The sequence below is a fragment of the Tursiops truncatus genome, chromosome 16 (assembly GCF_011762595.2).
Source record: "Tursiops truncatus isolate mTurTru1 chromosome 16, mTurTru1.mat.Y, whole genome shotgun sequence".
Classification (NCBI taxonomy): domain Eukaryota; kingdom Metazoa; phylum Chordata; class Mammalia; order Artiodactyla; family Delphinidae; genus Tursiops; species Tursiops truncatus.
Window position 1 is genome coordinate 5,656,479 of NC_047049.1, and position 8,993 is coordinate 5,665,471.

The following is an 8,993-nucleotide window of genomic DNA, read 5'->3' on the forward strand; positions in this document are numbered from 1 at the left end:
CCAAAGGAGCCTTAAAAGTCACCAGCGCCAGATCGCAAACATTCATCTCAGAGGAGGGAAGCGGACGAGCAGAGAAAATCCCTGCGTCTTATTTTTGGCTTTGGTGCAGACAAGATTTTTGATTGTGACTTTGTGAGATGACTACTCCTATAATTGATTTTCTTAGGCAAAGAGTGCACGTTAATTTTTACTTCCCATGGGCCGACTTCCCCCAGAATAGGTCTGATCCCAAAGATTCATCTGTGGAGCATTTGAGTGGCCCTAAAGCACGTGACCTCATTCTACCATTTGAGGAAGGAGATGTGTATGGCGGCCAGGTCACCTTTCTTAGAGCTGCTGATCTATTATTTTCCAGCACGTGGAACGTGGACATGCCACACTAACTGTGATTCTGTTTCCTCATCTGGGTAACTAGAGAAGGGGTTGGATTTGGTGTTCAATTTTTCAAGCTTAAGTTCCCCTTAAGCTTGAAAAAATTTCCGCTCTATTTTTCTGAGATGAAATCTATAAGGAAAAGGGGTTCCAGGTGACTCTGGGTCCCTCAGTCATGAAGTTCAAAGCTATACAACCTTGGGCTCACTGTTCAGGACACACGTATCCATGTGTACAAATGCACACTCACACACACACACACGCACGCATGCACACACACATCCCTGTACGGTTGTGCTCTCTCATTTAGAAACTAATTTGCGATGGAATGCATTTCTTCCCGGGTGATAAGAAAGCACTTCTTGTCCATGCTGTAGAATTCTTGCCTGAAATTTATAAGCACAACTCACAGATTCTAAGTACCACAGTCTGTCCTAGTATAATCTACACAAAGCTTCAAGGGTGAGCTCTCTGACCTTCAGTCTTGACAAAGCTTTTAAACCTTAATGCGAGTGCTTTCCAACAGTGGCGATGCTCATTAAAACTCCAATGAACTGTTTGTATTTTCTCATCTGAAACTGGAATCTTGTCTGAGACATTCTTGACAGCCTCCTGTGGCTACATGTGCTGTTAGTAGTCATCACACTTTATAGTTCCTGAATCTGATTCTTTGTATCTGAAAGATTCCAAAATGCAGAATGAGCGGTATCCTTGCTAGCCAACTTACATTCAGCTGCAAGGTAGGTGCAGCCTGGGAGATTCTACAAATGGAGGCAAAGCAATTTTAGCTCTAGTCATTGGGTCCTCAGGCAGACAGTCCTATAAATTGTGTTGTTGAATGAGCCTCCAGGACACGCACCCAGAAAGATTGCTAAGATTAGGGAAAACGGGATGCCATCGAATGCTTTGTGCAGCGCAGACTGGCCATGTCTGCTGGGAAGTAACATTTTTAACAGACCCAGGGGTACCTGTTCTCTTTTCAGATGCTGAGGGCTTGTGAATTGGTTCCCTCTTTGTTCCTTTCCTTTGTCCTTGTAAGTTTGTTACTTACATCTCCACCGTTAGAAGCATCCTGCTAGCACCTGCTAGATGGACATTGTACAAATCCCTGCATCTGTTGTGAGGAAGAATGTCACCATCACCACCATCACCACCACCACCGTCATCATCATCATCCTATCAATACCCACAACATTTACTGTGGAAATCCTAGATGCCAAGCCCTGGGCTGCTTCCACTGTATTTATTACTTTGAATCGTTCAAATCACTCTGTAAAGAGAACGCCATTATTCCTATTTTGCAGACAAGACAAACGGGGCTTGAAGATTAAATAACTTGCCAAGGCCGCCTGGCCATGGAGTGCCAGAGCTGAGAACAGTCGTGTGTGTTTGGCTCGCACTGTGCCACCCTCGGTGACAGCCCAGAGTAGAGCAGGTAGGATGGTGGGGACTCTCTCAGCGGTGGGCCCCATCTCCAGTATCACCGTCAAAGGTGATGTTCAGAGACTGCTCACGGGCATATAAATAATACCAGCATTTGGTGCCCAGGTACCGTGGGTAAAATCTATTAGGAGAGTAAGCTACACAGTTAATTTCTAACTAAATGTAACAAGCCATGCCATTTGAGAGTTAAAACGTATTGGCTCAGAAATCCCTCCCAGCCTGAAATCTGTTCTCCTGGTGTTCTATGGGATGTACAGTGTTGATCTGAACGTTTCTCTCCTCACTGGGTGTTCCATGCCTAAACCAGTATTTTTTTAAAAAATAAATTTATTTATTTATTTTTGGCTGCGTTGGGTCTTCGTTGCTGCACAGGCCTTCTCTAGTTGCGGTGAGCGGTGGCTTCTCTTTGTTGCGGAGCACGGGCTCTGGGCATGCAGGCTTCAATAGTTGAGGCACACGGCCTCAGTAGTTGTGGATTGTGGACTCTAGAGTGCAGGCTCAGTAGTTGTGGCGCATGGCCTTAGTTGCTCCGTGGCATGTGGGATCTTCCCGGACCAGGGCTCGAATCAGTGTCCCCTGCATTGGCAGGCAGATTCTTAACCACTGCGTCACCAGGGAAGTCCTGCTAAACCAGTATTGACTTCGATACGTTACTTACTGCCAGTTTCACTTCCTATTTGTGGCCAAGATCTGAAGCTTTCCCCTGTTCCTAAGACAACCAAGTAGATAGAGCAAAACCACCTGCTTTTGTTAGATGCTTTTGGAGAAGACACTGCTGAATGCACTGTTTGCCCACATCTGCCCCAGACACCAATGTTCTATGTGGACCCTCTGTCTTAGAATTGCTCTGGTGGCGTTCGTCTGGGAAGACCCCAGTGGAGTTTAGTATCGCTAGTGGCCAAAGACGGGAATGACTGGAGAGGAAGAAATCTCTGCCAGTTCACGGAAGGAATGCCGTGTTTACTAGTGTTCTGACGCGATAATCTAACACATTAGTAGTGAGTGAGGTTTAGTTCATGAAGAAAGCACGTACACCGCTCAGGGGAAGCCTACGTGACACTGCACGTACACATGCGAAGTCTACCAGAGAAGCGGGCGCTACACTCAGTTCCCCAAGCCCGTGAAGACTTCTTGCTAGAGATGCCAGAAGACATTTGAGGAGGAACCCTTGTTTTACAGCTGTGCTTTTTCTTTAATGATTAAGAACTGGGGTTGGCAAACTTTTTTTTTTGGAAAGGGCCAGGTAGCAATTAAGTTAGGCTTTTCAGGCCGTGTGGTCTGTCTAGCAGCTACTCAGCTCTGCCATTGTAGAAGGAAAGCAGCCGAAGACAATGCATAAATAAATGAACATGGCTCTATTCCAATAAAACTTTATTTACAAAACAGGCAGTGGGCTGTAATTTACCTGCTCCTTGTTGTCTATCCTCCAAGGCAAAGTTTACCCTGTTTGCCTATGTTCCACGTTGGCGTCTCTGGAAATCCAGCTCTGAGATGGAGATGAATGGGCATTTAATGGGCATCTGTTATGCAGTGGGAATGGCACTTGTGGATGGGAAGGGAGGTAGGTATGGGCAGAGAACATGAGTGTTCTGTGATGCAGTCATAATGAAGGGTTTAGAGGGCTCTGAATTTAGGGTGGCCCTTCAGAGTTATTCTGATTGGGGGTGAGGAGGCTAGGCCTTTATAACCCTAGGAAGGGGATCTAAAGGGTGAGCCTTCCGGTTGCCAGAGTTGGGCTGGACTTCTGAGGACCGTCTTCCTGCAGGACTTCAAGCAACTGGGGGCAGGGTGGGTGGGTGGCTACCTTCTTTATTCCCAAGGGGGATCTGCGTGCCTCACAGCTCTTCTGCCGTTTAATCTACTCTCTCCACTCTGTGGCCTCAGAGATCTCTAAAACAAGTCAAGGATCTTGCAAGGCTGAACCTGGGGTAGTGGGGTGTGGACCTCAGCGCCTGTGTGCAGAGAATTCTGCTCTCCCACCCTGGGTGATTTTCGGGTTGGTTTGTTTGTGTTTTAACAGGCACTCCACACATCTAAGCTCTTTGGATTCCTCTGGCTTGTGCACTCTTCGCTGCCCCACTCCCCAAAGGCACCCGTTTCTCTTTCTGCCCTCTCCGCCTTCGCGCTGCTGTTCCCTTTGCCTAGGGAAGCCCCCTTCTCTCTTCAGCAGGTGCTGATTCTTCTGAAGCCTTTGATGTTTTCTTGGCCTTCTGGGAAGGCTCTCACACTTCCTGACTGGTCCTACCCTTGATGTTTAATCATTCACTCAACAAATGTATACTGAGCAGTGGCGCAGGAGCAGTGACTTGGAACAGGCTGGCAGTGGTGCTGAGAAGCGGTCAGATTGGAGGGTAAAGCCCGCCTGGTTGCCAATGATCATATGGGTTGGCAGTGCCCGTGGTGACCATAAGTGCCCGCAGGGTATATCTAACCCTCTGCAGGTTCCTGAGGCCACTCGCCTCGCAGTGATTCCCAACCAGAGGGGGACGTTTCCACCCCCTGCCAGTGCCTGGCCAGCACTCACACCAGGACTGCGTGCTCTTCTGCTGTGGGGGAGGTTTTGAAGACGAGGCGAACGATCTCAGGACGGTGCCTTCTTATTAGGAGTTTGTTAACAAGAGAATTGGGCAGAATGAGTGTGTGTGTTTTGTTTTATCATTAATAGCAAGAGAGGCTAGGGAGTGTTAGAATCAGCTGACAAATGGACAGTGAAACGGGACCCCTGGCATGCAGCAACAGCTGGAGCAGGGATGAGCAAACCTCAGCCCAGGGATTTACCGCCTGTTCTTGTAAATCCAGCTTCATCGGGACACAGCCGTGCTCGTTCATCCACACGCTGTTCTGTGGCTGCTTTTGCTCTGCGCAGCGAGTGGAGGGGTTGGGACAGAGACCGTGTGACCCACAAAGCCTGCAGTATTTACTACCTGAGCCTTTACAGGACAGGTGTGCCAGCCCTGCTCAAGGGCGAGCTCCGGGTGACTTTGGGCAGGTCTCTTCCCCCCATGGTCTCCATTTCTTCCTCTGTGGAACGAGAGATGTAAACCAGATTCTCCCTTGAACTCTCCTCTCCTAGTCCATTAGTGTATTCACTTTTCTGGCTCTGGTTTTCTGTCACAATGGCTGTTTAGACAAGTCCAATTTTCAGGTAGGAGAGATGCTCAGAGTCTAGGGGCAAAGCTCTCTCCCCCTCGACCCACATCACGCTGTTTACTCTGGGTTCTCCTCTGCCTTTTCTCACCACTCCCTTCCTGGCTTCCTCTGATTCTTTCTTCCCCCTCCCCAGATGCAGGTGCTCACTAAGGTCCATCCTTGGCACGTGGCTCTCCTGCCTCTTTTCATGTCAGCAGAAAGATCAGGCCTTTCTGCGTCATCCACCATCCTCAATAAGTGGCTGGGGCATGTGCCAACCCTGGCACCTCCTGCTTGTGTCAGACCAGAGTCCCATCTAGAGAGCCTTCCCTCACTCACGTGACATTCATTGTGGCAGCCATGGTTACCAGACCCTGGGTGAGCCTTTGGTTCCACGGAGTTGAAACGAAACCCAGGTGTGGTCTCCCCACCATGCAGGTTACAGTCTGGTGGGGCCACGGACCTCCAACTGAGACCCCTAAAAACGTATGTCATTATAGATCGTGCTCAGTGCTCTAAGGGTAGGAGACGACCGTGAGAGAGCTCAACAAGGGAGGCTTCATTTAGAAGAGGGAGTTTGTCAAGAAAATATTTCTGAGGGAAGAACTTTTATTTTATTTTTAAAATTTTCATTGCAGTATAGTTGATTTACAATGTTGTGTTTCAGGCGTACAGCAAAGTGATTCAGTTATATTAATACATATATTCATGCTTTTTCAGATTCTTTTCCTGTATGGGTTATTACAAAATATTGAGTAGAGTTCCCCGTGCTATACAACTGGTCCTTGTTGGTTATCTAGTTTATATGTAGTAGTGTGTGTATGTGATTCTCAAAGCATAGAAGCGCAGGGACCAGCCTGTGTCAAGGTTTTGAGGCAGAGATGAGCTTGGCATTTTGGAGGAGCTGAGAAGGCCAGTGTGGCTGCAACATAGCAAGTAGTGCCATGGGGCTGAAGCTCGAAGCTGGAGAGATGAGCTCGGGACACGGTTTGCGTTGGGGCTTTGAGACCAGAATAAGGGTTTACAGTTTTCTCCTAACAGCAGTGAGATGCTATGATATAGTGTACGCTTTAAGAAGATCACTCTTACTCATTGGAAGGTGAGGGATGGAAAGGGGGGAGATTATTGCCATGGAGTAGATGAGAACCATATTGGAGGCTTGAGAGGAGGGAAAAAGAGCCTGATGGTGGAATTCACAAGTCTTGAGTGTCAGCGAGGTCATGGGGGAAGTGGGGGGATGGCAAGGTTGACATCTGACTTTCCGGCTTGGGCACTGGGAGATTTGGGGGCTTCTAAAAAAGACTTCGTGTTTTTAGAGCAGTTTTAGGTTCGCAACGAAGTTGAGGGGAAGGTATAGAGGTTCCCCATATACCCCACCTGCACACGTTTACAGCCTCTCCTGCTATCAGCATCCCCACCAGAGTGGCGTATTTGTTACAACTGATGAACCTACACTGACACATCATTATCACCCAAAGTCCATAGTTTTCATTAGGGTTCACTCTTGGTGTTGTACCTTCTGTGGGTTTAGGAAAATGTATAATGACACGTATCCACAATGACAGTACCATATAGAGTCTCTCGCTGCCTAAAAATCCCTTGTGCTCCCTCCGTTCGTCCCTCCCCACCCAAACTCTGGCAACCACTGGTCCGTTTACTGACTCCATAATTTCACCTTTTCCAGAATGTCATATACTTGGAATCATACAATATGTAGACTTTTCAAATGCCTTTTTCACTTACTAATATGCATTTAAATTTAAATTTCACTTACTAATATGCATTTAAATTTAAATTTCTTCCATGTCTTTCCATTGTGTACCAGCTCATTTCACGCACTGAATAATATTCCATTGTCTGGATGTACCACATTTTATTAATCCATTGACCTAAACAAGGATGTCTGGATTGCTTCCAAGTTTTGGCAAGTATCAATAAAGCTGCTGTAAACATCCATGTGCAGTTTTTTGTGTGGGCATAAGTTTTCAGCTCCTTTGGGTAAATACCAAGGAATGTGATTGCTGGATCATAAGGTAAGAGTACATTTGGTTTAGTAAGAACCTGACAAACTGTCTTCCAGAGTGGCTGCACCATTCTGCATTCCCACCAGCAATGAATGAGAGTTCCTGTTGCTCCACATCCTTGTCAACATTTGGTAGTGTCCATGTTCTGGAGTTTGGCTAGTCTAATAGTTCCATAGTGTATCTTGTTGTTTTAACTTGCATTTCTCTGATGACATATGGTGAGAAGCATCTTTTCATTTGCTTATTTGCCATCTGTATATCTTCTTTGGTGGGATATCTGTAAAGGGCTTTGGTCTATTTTTTATTTGAGTTGTTTATTTTCTTACTGTTGAATTTTAAGAGTTCTTCATATATTGTGAATAACAGGGGAGAAGGTTTCTATCCGGGGGGGAAGATGTGAGGAGGGGTGGAGAAGATCCCAGGTGCCATGAGGACAGGTTATGTTTGAAGTGTCAGTGGGACAAGCAGGTGCAGATGGCAAGCTGGGAGTTGGACCCATGAATCTGGAGCCCCAAACAAAGCTCTAGGATAGAGTTACGGTTTGGGGAATGTTATTCCTAGAGTTGGTGTTTTATGCCACGGAAGTATGTGAGAACACCTAGGAACTGAGAAGGACAGGAAGCGACAAGGGTCTGGGAATCCTGGCATTTAGAGGTCCGGCAGGAGCAACTGTGTTTCAACTCAATACCAGTACTGCAACCACCACGGCCCCTGCTCTTGTTTCTCACGTTTTACTGTGTGTCCTGTGCTGTTCCATGTACTCCATGGCTTTTAATTCATTTACTCCTCCCTAAAAGTCCATAGCAAATGTACGTTATTTACGTTCGTCTTCCAGGCATACACAGCTGGTTGGGTGGGGGTGGGGCAGACCCCAGGCTCACGCATCTGGCTGTGTTCCGCGGCCTTCCAATGGTACCTCCCAGGCCACTGTTGTCACTTTTCTGCTCAGATTTTCTCCTGCTCTTAGTAACGGTTCCCTTACCTCCTGGATCCCGGGCTCCCAAGTTGGAGTCATCTTTGAACGCTTCCTTCCTCTCCCTTGCTGCCTCATCAGATCATCGGCAAGGTGGAAAGTTTCTCATGCCCATCCCTTCTTTCCCATGTCTACAGCCTCTAGCCTCACTCAAGCCTTTATTATCTTCATGAAATTTCAATGCCCAAGTAGATTTATTTTCCTGACTGTAAAATTAATACATTATAGGCAACCGAGAACGACAAAAAGCAAAATAAAAAGTTCAGTCCCTTTCAATAATCACGGTTTATATTTTGGTATATTTTCTTCCATTCCCTTTCTATGCATGTCTATTTTCTTACAAGTAGCTGAGATCCTGCTGCACATGTAAGTTCCCTCTGGGTCTCTGCCACTTAGTGCCATATCATAAGTTTTTCCTGATATTAACAGTACTTTACAAAGATAACTTTTGTTGACTACGAAATGGTGTGTTTTATGGATGTATCGTAGTTTAACTGTTTCTTCATTGTTGGTCCTTAAAAGTAGTTATTTGTTTTTCACTTTTTGGAATCATATCAATGTGAACACTGGGCATAGGAGGCTTTTCTGTATACTGGATTATTTCCTTCTGAAAAAACAAAAACCCTTGAAATGGAATGTATCGAAAATGGAATGTATCTAAATCAGAAAGCATCAGCCTTTTTAAAGATCTTGACACACATGCCAAATTGGACTTCAGGAGAAATCTAGGTGAAGGGCCTTTCTGTATGTGCTTGGCCAAGATTAGGTATTAGTTTGTAAATGTTCCCAAATTTCCGGATGAAAAACACTGCTCTGTTGTAGTTTGAGCTGGCATCTCTTTGGTTGCTAGTAAAAGGGAACATTTTGCCTCATGGTTGCTGCCCCTCACCTTGATCTTGGCCCCCTCGCCCCAGTGTTGCCTTCCCTCTCTAGGTCTTGGCAGGATCGACATTTGGAGCCAGACGATTCTCTGTGTGAGGGCTCTCTCTGCACTATAGGATGTTTAACAGCATCCCTAGCCTCTGCCCATGAGATGCCAATAGCCCTCCCTC

At 46.4% G+C, this 8,993-nt stretch overlaps 1 protein-coding gene across 1 annotated transcript in view; it reads left to right on the forward strand.

Annotated features, from left to right (window-relative positions):
• The window catches only part of C16H10orf90 (chromosome 16 C10orf90 homolog), an 89,366-nt gene that overhangs the window by 19,742 nt on the left and 60,631 nt on the right, over positions 1 to 8,993 (forward strand). The gene's annotated exons all lie outside the window — the stretch shown is intronic.